The sequence below is a fragment of the Ranitomeya imitator genome, chromosome 5 (assembly GCF_032444005.1).
Source record: "Ranitomeya imitator isolate aRanImi1 chromosome 5, aRanImi1.pri, whole genome shotgun sequence".
Lineage (NCBI taxonomy): Eukaryota > Metazoa > Chordata > Amphibia > Anura > Dendrobatidae > Ranitomeya > Ranitomeya imitator.
In genome coordinates this window covers 80,822,244-80,836,662 of record NC_091286.1, presented here as the reverse complement: position 1 = coordinate 80,836,662, position 14,419 = coordinate 80,822,244, and positions in this window count along the sequence as shown.

The following is a 14,419-nucleotide window of genomic DNA, read 5'->3' as shown; positions in this document are numbered from 1 at the left end:
CTTTTATTTGATTGGATGGGTGAAATATGCTAATTTATTGAGACAGGTTTTTTGGGTTATCAGGAGTTGTATGCCAAAATCATCAGTATTAAAACAATAAAAGACCTGACAAATTTCAGTTGGTGGATAATGAATCTATAATATATGAAAGTTTGATTGTAATCATTACATTATGGTAAATAATGAAATTTAACACTATATGCTAATTTTTTGAGAAGGACCTGTATATTTTCTGCATACAGGCCAGGTTGTCACTGATTTGAATGTCTTTTTCCTCTTTTGATACATAATGCACAACCGATCTATTACATCTTGTCCTTTCTTCTGTAAAGAAGAGTTTGCGTCAGAAATCAATGTACAGAGATTTGTCATTACAAGCGCTAGCATGGACAAATCTGGGCTCCTAACATATCCTTTATTATCTTTAAAGGTTTTTTCATATGGGGCCTGTATGGAAGTTCATATGGGGGAAGGATGGCAGAACATATGAGGGCAGGATGAAGACACATGGGGTCTGGAATGAGACACGGGGGTCGGGATGGTGAACATTATTACAGGAAGGGGCCAGGATGTGGGATATTATTACTGCAGAGTTTAATTAAAGGGACACTGTCACCTGAATTTGGAGGGAACAATCTTTAGCCATGGAGGCGGGGTTTTTGGGTGTTTGATTCACCCTTTCCTTACCCGCTGGCTGCATGCTGGCTGCAATATTGGATTGAAGTTCATTCTCTGTCCTCCGTAGTACATGCCTGCACAGTGCAATCTTGCCTTGCGCAGGCGTGTACTATGGAGGACAGAGAATGAACTTCAATCCAATATTGCAGCCAGCATGCAGCCAGCGGGTAAGGAAAGGGTGAATCAAACACCCAAAAACCCCGCCTCCATGGCTAAAGATTGTTCCCTCCAAATTCAGGTGACAGTGTCCCTTTAAGTGATATTATTACTGCTGTGATGTATTTTATTTTTAAGGATACTGTTTTCAGTGGGGGGTTCTGTTACTGTGCAGGGCAACACTACGTCGCTTTTTTTCTTCATCTGGTGTACTGTAGAAGATGGGGAAAAATTGTATAATGTACTGTAGATACAAATATATTGGTCTGCAGTCTTTGATAAGTCGGGGTGCTGGTGCGACAGACCGTGAGGTCTAATAGCAATAGTATACCAGATCCACCGCACTCCCTAAGTGGAATATCTTATGCATATTCCACTTAGGGAGTGTGGTGGATCTGGTATACTAATGTACTGTAGAAGCAGTGCTCTAGATAACTGTGTTATTTCCTGCAGAGACGAGTGATGGTGGTCTGTGATGAATGAAGAAGACTAGCGAAGGTGAAGAATTTCAACTAGAGACGTCATCGATGAGTCAGTGTGTTATTTGTACACTGACACTATACACTTATATACAGAGCTCTTGTGTATAATGTCACTGGTGAGAGCGCCTGTGTATAATGGCACTGGTGATCACTGTATTACCTGTACACTGACACTATATAAAAAGCTCCTGTGTATAATGTCCCTGTATTACCTGTACACTGACACTATATATAGAGCTCCTGTGTATGTCACTGGTGATCCCTGTATTATCTGTACACTATATACAGAGTGTTAGGGTTGGCGGAACGCACCGAGTATATATATATATATATGTATTAATAGGTGCGTTTGCAACACGGGGTCCACTGTGCAGGAGAGGAACCTGCTGCTGGCAAATGGCGGCGCTATATGGCGGTATAAGCGAACTCTGCTAACTCCACAGATTCGCTAGAAACAAGATCCTGTGCCCTGTTAACCTCACAGAGGTACACAGCTACCAAACAGAGCAAAACTGTGGTCATGCAGTGAGAGAAACAGGCAAACAACTCCTCACCGGAGGTGCCAGTATTCTAGCGGCTTATTTCAGCCAAGGCCCTGAATACACACCAACTCCTCACCGGAGGTGCCAGTATTCTAGGGGCTTATTTCAGCCAAACCCTAACCACTTCCAAACATGACCACACTGGCGCTGAGCTCATACACTTTGGTTTGATACTAGCGCATGGCCGTGCAAACCTTTTATAGCTGTACCAGACAAGGACCTTCCAAGTGGTCCAATAGGAGCTGCTACAGGGCCTGAGCGTGTGACCCCCGACCTCCAATGAGAGGTCCTCCCGTGGGCATGCTCAGTGTGTGCAAAGCAGGACTTAGTCCTAGAAAAGCCTGCACACCACTGACCAGTGCTGGCTACAAAAGCAGAACCTGGAAAGGCAGCAGTAACTCTTTGCACAGTATCAGGCTGAGCGAGACGCTGAGACCGACGTCTCCGTTGAGCAGGTTCCACTGTGGCTGAAGCAGAATGGGAGACCGCAGCAGACATGGCTCAAGATTCCCCCTGTGCAGTGGCGGGAACTCAACTCCTAACACAGAGCTTCTGTTTATAATGTCACTGTTGATCCCTGTATTACCTGTGCACTGACACTATATACAGAGCTCCTGTGTATAATGTCACTGGTAATCACTGTATTACCTGTACACTACGCACTATATACAGCGCTCGTGTGTATGTATGATTTCACGGAAGGGTCACTGTATTACCTGTACACTATACACTATGTACAGAGCTCCTGTGTATAATGTCACTGGTCATCACTGTATTAATTGTACATTGACACTAGTTATCTGTGCACTTACACTATACACTATATACAGAGCTCTTATGTATAGTGGCACTTTTTATTAATGGTCAGTATTGTAGTATTCAGTCACTATGTGGTGTTAATATGTTGTTTGGTCATGGTGTGGTGGTATTTGTTCCTTATATGTGGTATTATTCAGTCACTATGGAGTGGTAATATGTGATCTGCTCATGGTGTGGTGGTATTTGTTCCTTGCACGTGAGATTATTGGTAATTTAAAAAAAATGTATGTGATACATTCCCTTAAAGAAAAATAAATAAAATATACCGTATTTTACGCATTATATGACTTACCTGTTTATAAGATGTAACCCAAATTTTGGAGAGAAAAATAAGAAAACATTTATTTTAAATAAAATGGTAGTGTGGCTTTTACGATAGATGGCGGCAATACAGCTGGGTCTCAGGTGGCATAGCCGCTGCTGCAGGAAGTTGGCGGAGGCAGGAGATTCTGCGGGCTCCAGGTTGGTAGGATGGGGTGTTTGGCAGGGTGGGGGCTCTGCTGACATTATGTGAAAGCCCGGAGCCAAGCTCTCAATCTGCGCATGCGTCACCTTCGGCAGCCATTTCCCCAGAGTCCACAGCATTGTAGAGTATGAAGAGTGCAGGGCAACGGGCTTTCACAAAATGTCAGTGGAGCCCCTACATCGCCATCCTACCAGCCTGGGGCCCATGGCATCACCCCACTCCTGCCCCTGTTGCTTCCAGAAGATTCTTGCAGCAGCGAGTTTGGGACCCCGCTCCACCACAACAGGTAAGCTCCACCGCAACCGGTAAGCTCCACTGCAGCTACAATTCAGATTTTAAGACCACTCCCATTTTCTCCAAAAAAAATTTTGGGAAAAAAGTGAGTCTTATAATCTGAAATACGGTATCTAAAAAGAGTATTGGGCATTTTAAGAATTTTGTAAAAGGTTTTAGTAGAGTAGGGCCCTGTCAGAAGAGTCTAGCTTGTTGTGGTTGCAGGCTAAAAAAATCTTTTGGCAAAAACAAAAGCTGATGGCTGTGTATCTATGTGATATGGTGTTCGACAGGAACTGTTAATGTGTAATTGGTGAGGACGGGCTGCAGAAGTGAAGTTTTTCCAAGTGTGGGCTGTGGGACTGTGAAAGGTTTGAGGGGTGGAGGCCAGCTTGGATGGAGCATGGATGGAGTCTCAAGGGGGTCCAAAAATGTTGCCCGTATGGGCCCCTGAAATTCCTGGTGGCAGCCCTGAGTGCAGAAGACTCTTTGTGATAATTAGTTTTGTAAAGAATTTGCAGCATTAAGTCGTACTGAACACAGATGCATATTACATTGCAAGTCTCCTCACAGTGTGAAATTATCACTGCTCACATTACATTGATAGAACTCAAGCAGTAGGCGATCTGCAGTATACATAACATAGGAGACACCAGGACTGCCTTATACATCACAAAGGAGACACCGAGGCTGCTGTATATGCATCACTTCCAAAGAACCCATATCAAGAGGAGCAACTTGGAGGCACAACTCACATAATGTGTCATACAAAAAGAGGGGTAGGAAAAATCCACAGAGCATACAGACCCATAAACTTTATTTTATTTAGATAATTAAAACAAATAAATATACACGTTATTCAATAAATCAGAGGCTGCTAAGCACTGATGCAGGGAAACACATATACAAGTGGCCGCTCATTACCTTCTGCCGGTATTCACTGCACTCGGCAGTCTTCGGCTTTTTCCGGCAGTGTTCGTGCAGTAACGTCACCACACGAACATTACCGGAAAAAGCCGAAGACTGCCAAGTGCAGTGAATACTGCCGGCAGCTAATGAGCAGCCCCGGAAGCAGATGTGGCCGGGAGACAGCAGGATGGGAGGACGCGTCGCTAGACAGGTAAGTATAATTATAATGTTTATTATTAATTTTCTGCTCTTTTTTTTTTTACAGCTCCCCCTCCCCATCCCATATAAGTAAAGTCCAAATTCGGGGTTCGGATGCAAGTTCGTGTCATCAGCCCCGAACTCAAACTTTACAAAAAACTTGGGCGAATTTGCCGATCCCGAACATCAGGGGGTTTGCCCATGACTACTCATTAACGAACTGGTAAACAGGAAGCGACTAGAAAAATTTGAATATTATGAGAGATCTATAGGGCCTGACATTAAAGGGAATCTGTTAGTAAGATCAACCATCCCAATACCGCAAATGCATACAGTTCTTTGAAATGTAAATCTATTGACATCTTTTTATCTTCTGTTTGTTGTTGCATTCCCGAATAATTTGCATTTTCATTTATGTGCCAATAAGGCATTATGGGCTTTTGATGTGACAGAGCATTTAACCATCCTCTGTCTCCCCAGCTTGTTTCCCAGATGACAGTGAGTGTGGACCCAGTGCACCACAGGCCGGGCATACCTTGGAGGGACGTAACTAACTAATTGCCTGGTTTCCACTAGAGCCTCTGATGGTGTGGATAGGCTTGTGCCCAAGATAGCCACCAGGAGCCATTCCAGAGTAGTCCCTAGGCTTACAGCAGGTCCATGGTCAGGGCAGGCAGCATCGGTTCACAATACAAAGCCGAAGTTAGGAGTGCAGAAGTCAGACAGAACGAGTAATCGAGCCGTGTCGGTAACAGAAGTCATGAGACAAAATAACACTTACACTGAATGCTGGAAACAGATAGGAACCAGGAACCTAAGTTCAGGTACGGAATAGATGCCATGACTGGTGGTTGTGGAGCCCTTGCTGGTGTGGATAGACTTGGCCGCAGGTGGACACCAGGTGCTACACCAAGAATAGACCCCGGAGCGGCAGCAGCTGATCCCAGAATGGCAGAGGAGCAGGGATGGACTCGAAGTCTCAGGCCAACCAGGAGCTGGTAAACCGGAGGGATGGATACTGTGCGGCTGGTTAGATGGTGCGGATACTGGAACAGGTGCAGGAACATGGGACAGACTCAAGTATAGGAACACGGGTGCAGGTTTGGACTGGACTGGAGTGGGGAGAGGTACAGACTCAGAGGAAGCGGATCAGGATCAGGACTAGGTATAGGTACGATTCAGACAGGATCAGGGAGCATGGATACAGGGACCTTACAACTAATATGGTAGCTAAAGCACAAACACTAAAGTTGTTGAAGCATCCTATAGGGGAGGATGCCTAAACTATCTGATGTCTCCCAGTTATTGGCTGAGGATATTTCAGAAGTGCGCGTCCTGCCCCTTTAAGAAGCGTTTTTTGGCAGGAAGCAGAGGTGGCGGGGACTGGACCAGAGAGGAGGAGTGAGTGAGCACGTTGGCGTCTCTTCCGGAAGGGAGAAGAAGGATCATGCAGAGACGCCGCCACTGACATAACAATAGGGGTAGAAGCTGCCTAATATATGCACTGCTGGCAGGGGATAGACTAGGGAAACCAAATCCTGCAGGACACAGCAGGGTTAAATTCCTGGCTGTGCCTCTCTATAGCCAGGTGGAGACAGCAGGAAGATGCAGCAGAGCTAGGAGAGCAGAATGAAGCAACTCAGCGAGGTGGCCTGGCACGAAGAGGTGCAGAGCGGCGTACACAGTGAGTAGCATGGCACAGAGAACGTATGCGAGTTACCGCCATGACAACTCTGTTACGTCCAGAGAACTTAACACCTAATTTCTATGCGAATGACAATGGTAATTAATTGGGAGTGCAGCAACAGAGAGAAGATATAAAGGTGTGGAGATGGAATTACATTTCAAAGACCGGTATCTTATGAACAGATTCCCTTTAAGGGTGCAAGAGGAATGCACTGCTTGGGCTACCCCATCATTCTTCCCAATTTTCTACTTCCTCTACAAACTTAAAGGGAATCTGTCACCCCAAAAATCGTACATAAGATAAGGCCCCTTCATCAGGGGCTTATCTACAGCATTCTGTAATGCTGTAGATAAGACCTCAGTGAACTTGCATTCCAGCTCATCAGTAGGCAGGGGGAAAAGTAGAGAGAGGTGGAAAAGTAGAGGGAGGGGGAAAACTAGAAGGGGGGGGAGTAGAGGCAGGGGAAAAAAGTAGAGGGAGGGTGAAAAGTAGATGGGGGGGAATTAGAGGGAGGGAAAAAGTAGAGGCAGGGGGGAAATTGGAGAGGGAAAGTAGAAACCGGGAGAAAAGTAGAGGCAGGGGAAAGAGTAGAGGCAGGGGGACAGTAGAGGAAGGAGTAAAACTAGAGGGAGGGGGAAAGTAGAGGGAGGGGTAAAAGTAGATAAGGGGGGAAATCTGAGGGAGGGAAAAAGTAGAGGCAGGGGAAAAGTGGAGGGGAAAAAGTAGAGACAGGGAGAAAAGTAGAGGCAGGGGAAAGAGGAGAGGGAGGAGAAAAAGTAGAGGCAGGGGGACAGTAGAGGATGGGGTAAAACTAGAGGGAGGGGGAAAAGTAGAGGGAAAAGTAGAGGGAGGGGGGAAAGCAGAGGGAAAAGTAGAGGGAGGGGGGAAGTAGAGGGAGGGGGAAAAGTAGAGAAAGGGGAAAAGTAGAGAGGGGGAAAAGTAGAGAGAGGGGAAAAAGTAGAGGCAGGGGGAAAAGTAGAGGGAGGGGAAATCAGAGGAAGGGGGAAAAGTAGAGGGAGGGTGAAAGTAGAGGGAGGGGAAAAATACAGGCAGGGAAAAAGTAGAGGGAGGGAGAAAAGTAGAGGGAGGGAGAAAAGTGTTATGACCTGGTGGTCAGGACAATAATGGACCTGATGGTTAAGAGCACACGGAATGACCTGATAGTTACTGATAATAAGGACGAGCTCTGGGACGTGGGAACTCTGCTGACCGCAATCCCTAAACCTATCAAACACACTAGAAATAGCCGTGGATTGCGCCTAACGCTCCCTATGCAACTCGTAACAGCCTAAGAAACTAGCTAGCCCTGAAGATAGAAAAATAAAGCCTACCTTGCCTCAGAGAAATTCCCCAAAGGAAAAGGCAGCCCCCCACATATAATGACTGTGAGTAAAGATGAAAATACAAACACAGAGATGAAATAGATTTAGCAAAGTGAGGCCCGACTTACTGAACAGACCGAGGATAGGAAAGATTACTTTGCGGTCAGCACAAAAACCTACAAAAAGACCACGCAGAGGGCGCAAAAAGACCCTCCGCACCGACTCACGGTGCGGAGGCACTCCCTCTGCGTCCCAGAGCTTCCAGCAAGCAAGACAACAAATTAAATAGCAAGCTGGACAGAAAAATAGCAAACCAAAGAAATACAAGCTGGAACTTAGCTTCTGATGGGAAGACTGGTCAAAAGAACGATCCAGGAGTGAACAGACCAATACTGGAACATTGACAGGTGGCATGGAGCAAAGATCTAAGTGGAGTTAAATAGAGCAGCAGCTAACGAATTAACCTCGTCACCTGTGAAACTCAGAAACACCCACCAGAGGAAGTCCATGGACAGAACCAGCCGAAGTACCATTCATGACCACAGGAGGGAGCCCGACAACAGAATTCACAACAGTACCCCCCCCTTGAGGAGGGGTCACCGAACCCTCACCAGAGCCCCCAGGCCGACCAGGATGAGCCAAATGAAAGGCACGAACCAGATCGGCAGCATGAACATCAGAGGCAAAAACCCAGGAATTATCTTCCTGACCATAACCCTTCCACTTGACCAGGTACTGGAGTTTCCGTCTCGAAACACGAGAATCCAAAATCTTCTCCACCACATACTCCAACTCCCCCTCAACTAACACCGGGGCAGGAGGATCAACGGATGGAACCACAGGCGCCACGTATCTCCGCAATAACGACCTATGGAACACATTATGGATGGCAAAAGAAGCAGGAAGGGCCAAACGAAATGACACAGGATTGATAACCTCAGAAATCTTATATGGACCAATGAAACGAGGCTTAAACTTAGGAGAGGAAACCTTCATAGGAACATAACGAGACGACAACCAAACCAAATCCCCAACACGAAGTCGGGGACCCACACAGCGCCGGCGGTTAGCGAAACGTTGAGCCTTCTCCTGGGACAATGTCAAATTGTCCACCACATGAGTCCAAATCTGCTGCAACCTATCCACCACAGTATCTACACCAGGACAGTCTGAAGACTCAACCTGCCCTGAAGAGAAACGAGGATGGAAACCAGAATTGCAGAAAAACGGCGAAACCAAAGTAGCCGAGCTGGCCCGATTATTAAAGGCGAACTCAGCCAACGGCAAAAAGGACACCCAATCATCCTGATCAGCAGAAACAAAGCATCTCAGATATGTTTCCAAAGTTTGATTAGTTCGTTCGGTTTGGCCATTTGTCTGAGGATGGAAAGCCGAGGAAAAAGACAAATCAATGCCCATCCTAGCACAAAAGGATCGCCAAAACCTCGAAACAAACTGGGAACCTCTGTCAGAAACGATGTTCTCCGGGATACCATGTAAATGAACCACATGCTGGAAAAATAATGGCACCAAATCAGAGGAGGAAGGCAATTTAGACAAAGGTACCAAATGGACCATCTTAGAAAAGCGATCACAAACCACCCAAATGACCGACATCTTTTGAGAGACGGGGAGATCCGAAATAAAATCCATAGAAATATGCGTCCAGGGCCTCTTCGGGACCGGCAAGGGCAAAAGCAACCCACTGGCACGAGAACAGCAGGGCTTAGCCCGAGCACAAGTCCCACAGGACTGCACAAAAGAACGCACATCCCGCGACAAAGACGGCCACCAGAAGGATCTAGCCACCAAATCTCTGGTACCAAAGATTCCAGGATGCCCAGCCAACACTTAACAATGAATCTCAGAGATAACTCTACTAGTCCATCTATCAGGGACAAACAGTTTCTCCGCTGGGCAACGGTCAGGTCGATCAGCCTGAAATTTTTGCAGCACCCGCCCGCCGCAAATCAGGGGAGATGGCAGACAAAATTACCCCCTCTTTGAGAATACCCGCCGGCTCAGGAACACCCGGAGAGTCAGGCACAAAACTCCTTGACAGGGCATCAGCCTTCACATTCTTAGAGCCCAGAAGGTACGAAACCACAAAATCAAAACGGGAGAAAAATAATGACCATCGAGCCTGTCTCGGATTCAACCGTTTGGCAGACTCAAGATAAGTCAAATTCTTGTGATCTGTCAAGACCACCACGCGATGCTTGGCTCCTTCCAGCCAATGACGCCACTCCTCGAATGCCCACTTCATGGCCAACAATTCACGATTACCAACATCATAGTTACGCTCAGCAGGCGAAAACTTTCTAGAAAAGAAAGCACATGGCTTCATCACCGAGCCCTCAGAACTTCTTTGCGACAAAACAGCCCCTGCTCCAATCTCAGAAGCATCAACCTCAACCTGAAACGGAAGCGAAACATCTGGCTGGCACAACACAGGGGCAGAAGAAAAACGACGCTTCAACTCCTGAAAAGCCTCTACAGCCGCAGAAGACCAATTGACCACATCAGCACCCTTCTTGGTCAAATCAGTCAACGGTTTAGCAACAGTAGAAAAATTAGCGATGAAGCGCCGATATAAATTAGCAAAGCCCAGGAACTTTTGCAGGCTCTTCACAGATGTCGGCTGAGTCCAATCGTAAATGGCCTGGACTTTAACAGGGTCCATCTCGATAGTAGAAGGGGAAAAAATGAACCTCAAAAATGAAACCTTCTGAACTCCAAAGAGACACTTTGACCTCTTCACAAACAAGGAATTTGCACGAAGGACCTGGAACACCATTCTGACCTGCTTCACATGAGACTCCCAATCATCCGAAAAGACCAAAATATCATCCAAATACACAATCAGGAATTTATCCAGGTACTCTCGGAAGATGTCATGCATAAAGGACTGAAATACTGATGGAGCATTGGAAAGCCCGAATGGCATAACCAGGTACTCAAAATGGCCCTCGGGCGTATTAAATGCAGTTTTCCATTCATCGCCTTGTTTAATACGCACAAGATTATACGCCCCTCGAAGATCTATCTTGGTGAACCAACTAGCCCCTTTAATACGAGCAAACAAATCAGACAGCAACGGCAAAGGATACTGAAATTTGACTGTAATTTTATTAAGAAGGCGGTAATCAATACAAGGTCTCAAAGAACCATCCTTCTTGGCCACAAAAAAGAACCCTGCTCCTAACGGTGATGACGAGGGGCGAATATGGCCTTTCTCCAAGGATTCCTTTATATAACTCCGCATAGCGGCGTGTTCTGGCACAGATAAATTGAACAATCGGCCCTTAGGAAACTTACTACCAGGAATCAAATTAATTGCACAATCGCAATTCCTATGAGGAGGTAGGGCACTGGCTTTGGGCTCATCAAATACATCCCGATAATCTGACAAAAACTCTGGAACTTCAGAAGGAGTGGAAGACGAAATAGACAAAAATGGAACATCACCATGTACCCCCTGGCAACCACAGCTGGACACAGACATAGATTTCCAGTCCAATACTGGATTATGAACCTGTAGCCATGGCAACCCCAAAACGACCACATCATGCAGATTATGCAACACCAGAAAGCGGATATCCTCCTGATGTGCAGGAGCCATGCACATGGTCAATTGGGTCCAATACTGAGGCTTATTCTTGGCCAAAGGCGTAGCATCAATTCCTCTCAATGGAATAGGATACTGCAAGGGCTCCAAGAAAAAACCACAGCGCCTAGCATACTCCAAGTCCATCAAATTCAGGGCAGCGCCAGAATCCACAAATGCCATAACAGAATAGGATGACAAAGAGCAAATCAGAGTAACAGACAATAGAAATTTAGACTGTACCGTACCAATGGTGGCAGACCTAGCGAACCGCTTAGTGCGCTTAGGACAATTGGAGATAGCATGAGTGGAATCACCACAGTAAAAACATAGCCCATTCCGACGTCTGTGTTCTTGCCATTCAGCTCTGGTCAAAGTCCTATCACATTGCATAGGCTCAGGCCCATGCTCAGATAGTACCGCCAAATGGTGCACAGCTTTACGCTCACGCAAGCGTCGATCGATCTGAATGGCCAAGGACATAGACTCATTCAGACCGGTAGGCATGGGAAACCCCACCATGACATCCTTAAGGGCTTCAGAGAGACCCTTTCTGAAGATTGCTGCCAGGGCACATTCATTCCACTGAGTGAGCACAGACCACTTTCTAAACTTCTGACAATATATCTCCGCTTCATCCTGACCCTGACACAGAGCCAGCAAGATTTTCTCTGCCTGATCCACTGAATTAGGTTCGTCATAAAGCAATCCAAGCGCCAGGAAAAACGCATCAACATCAAGCAATGCCGGATCTCCTGGCGCAAGGGAAAATGCCCAGTCTTGAGGGTCACCACGTAACAAAGAAATAATGATCTTTACTTGTTGAACAGGGTCACCTGAGGAGCGAGGTTTCAAGGCAAGAAACAATTTACAATTATTTTTGAAATTCAAGCACTTAGATCTATCACCAAAAAAAAAATCAGGAATTGGAATCCTAGGCTCTGACATCGGATTCTGAACCACAAAATCTTGAATGTTTTGTATCCTTGTAGTGAGATTATCCATCCAAGAGGACAGACCTTGAATGTCCATGTTTACACCAGTGTCCTTAACCACCCAGAGGTAAAGGGGAAAATAGAGACAAAACACACTGCAAAGAAAAAAAAATGGTCTCAGAACTTCTCTTATCCCTCTATTGAGATGCATTAGTACTTTGGGCCACCTGTACTGTTATGACATGGTGGTCAGGACAATAATGGACCTGGTGGTTAGGAGCACACGGAATGACCTGATAGTTACTGATAATAAGGACGAGCTCTGGGACGTGGGAACTCTGCTGACCGCAATCCCTAAACCTATCAAACACACTAGAAATAGCCGTGGATTGCGCCTAACTCTCCCTATGCAACTCGGCACAGCCTAAGAAACTAGCTAGCCCTGAAGATAGAAAAATAAAGCCTACCTTGCCTCAGAGAAATTCCCCAAAGGAAAAGGCAGCCCCCCACATATAATGACTGTGAGTAAAGATGAAAATACAAACACAGAGATGAAATAGATTTAGCAAAGTGAGGCCCGACTTACTGAACAGACCGAGGATAGGAAAGATTACTTTGCGGTCAGCACAAAAACCTACAAAAAGACCACGCAGAGGGCGCAAAAAGATCCTCCCCACCGACTCACGGTGCGGAGGCACTCCCTCTGCGTCCCAGAGCTTCCAGCAAGCAAGACAACAAATTAAATAGCAAGCTGGACAGAAAAATAGCAAACCAAAGAAATACAAGCTGGAACTTAGCTTCTGATGGGAAGACAGGTCACAAGAATGATCCAGGAGTGAACAGACCAATACTGGAACATTGACAGGTGGCATGGAGCAAAGATCTAAGTGGAGTTAAATAGAGCAGCAGCTAACGAATTAACCTCGTCACTTGTGAAACTCAGAAACACCCACCAGAGGAAGTCCATGGACAGAACCAGCCGAAGTACCATTCATGACCACAGGAGGGAGCCCAACAACAGAATTCACAACAGAAAAGTAGAGGGAGGATGAAAAGTAGAGGGAGGGGAAAAAATACTCGCAGGGGAAAAGTAGAGGGAGGGGAAAGCAGAGGAAGGGGGAAAAGTAGAGGCAGGGGAAAAGTAGAGGGAGGGTGTCATGATTCCAATGGCGGGGAATCACAAAAGGACAAGCACCAACGAGCTCTAGGGTGATGGAACCTGAGCTGACCGCGACCCTAAACCTGAACACACAAATAACAATAGCCGGGGAACGTGCCTACGTTGATCCTAGATGTCTCGCACCAGCCGAAGATCTAACTTCCCCTATTAGAAGAAACAGACCTCTCTTGCCTCCAGAGAAATACCCCACAGAAATAGCAGCCCCCCACATATAATGACGGTGAAATGAGAGGAAGGCACATACACAGTATGAAAACAGATTCAGCAAAATGAGGCCCGCTAAAACTAGATAGCAGAGGATACAAAAGTAAACTGCGCGGTCAGCAAAAAACCCTTCAAAAAACCATCCTGTAATTACTTGAACTCATGTTCCAACTCATGGAACATGAGGAGCAATTACAGCCCACTAAAGCAACCAGCAGCAAAGAGACAATTATATGCAAGCTGGACAAGACAAAAATAAAGCAAAACGTGGAACAAGAAAATCAAAACTTAGCTTGTCCTGAAGATTACTGAAGCCAGAAGCTGAGGTAACAAAACACTCTGATAACCTTGATAGCCGGCGGGGAAATGACAAGAAAGCCCGGTTAAATAGGAAACTCCCAAATCCTAATAGAACAGGTGGACACCAGAGACAGCAGAACACAAATCACCCAGTACCATCAGTAACCACCAGAGGGAGCCCAAAAACAGAACTCACAACAGGAGGGTGAAAGGTAGAGGGAGGGGAAAAAATAGAGGCAGGGAAAAGTAGAGGGAGGGTGAAAAGTAGGTACAGGAGAAAAATAGATGAAGGGGGGAAATTAGAGGGAGGTAGAAAAGTAGAGGCAGAGGGAAAAGTAATGGGATATAAGTAGGAAAAGAATATTTCTTTGATAAGATTTATCACAAAGATTTCTATATTCACTTCTACTATTGTTTTATGCAAAGTTTGTTTAAGTGACAGTCGATACTTCGTCATGAATCAGTTACAAGAAAATCACATTTTCATATACATGAAATCTATTCCTAAGATTTGCTACTTTCCAAAAAAGATGTGTGTGTACTGTGTAGCCATTTTTTTTTATAAATATGAGCACATTACATTGCACATTAAGCAATTTTCTATTGAGCTAAACAGCCCGGAGCAAAGTGTGATTGGAAGTTCACCATTTGCACATTACAG